Here is a 770-nt window from a genome sequence, read left to right as displayed (position 1 = left end):
GGTGTTGCAATTCTGCAGTATGGTAAATATTCAGCTCAGCTTCATTTGAAATATGGATTACCAGTACCCAAAAGATGAAACTCTATGAGATCTCTCTGAAATAAACGCTAGAAATGTGCATAACTGGACACAGCTGTATGCAACAAGCAATGTGGGATAAAAAGCTGGTGGGATGTCACATGATGCTGGTGGCATGACACACAAAACGCCACATTTTTCATGCTCCACAACTTCCCCTCCTGGGAGGTTCCACTGGAATATCGGCAGCTGCCCACCCTCGTGAGGAGTTAGAAGCAGCAGAAAGCACGAATTTCCAAAGCAAGTATTTGTTAGAAATAACTGCTTCATAGGAGGAAAGGAAGTGTAATGAGGAGGGAGAACTAAATTTTTGCATTGTTGAACGGAGGACCTACAAAGTCAGCACAGGACAGTAACAAAGATTCTCCAGAGTATTTTTGAAAACAGGCTGAATGCAGCTCGGTTAAAATAGGCTCGCTCACTCCCATCAATTTACAGTGACTTATTTACGCGAGTGACTTCAGACTTGAGCCGTGGGAGCAGTCTGAGTGAGGACACGTTACCTGCTTAGAGACACGTTTGGGGTTACATGCACCGCGGAGGGCAGGCTTCCCAACCGCCCTGCGAACTGCCCCGGGGAAGTTTTCAAGCGCCGGGTTGGCCCGGAGGCATCCCGGGCGGGGCCGCACGGCGCTACCCCCGCACCTGCGGCTGCCGGGCCCCGCGGCTCCGGGGCGGGGCGGGGTGGGGTC

The sequence above is a fragment of the Onychostruthus taczanowskii genome, unplaced genomic scaffold (assembly GCF_017590055.1).
Source record: "Onychostruthus taczanowskii isolate IOZ18803 unplaced genomic scaffold, ASM1759005v1 scaffold4, whole genome shotgun sequence".
NCBI lineage: Eukaryota > Metazoa > Chordata > Aves > Passeriformes > Passeridae > Onychostruthus > Onychostruthus taczanowskii.
This window is presented reverse-complemented; position numbering follows the sequence as displayed.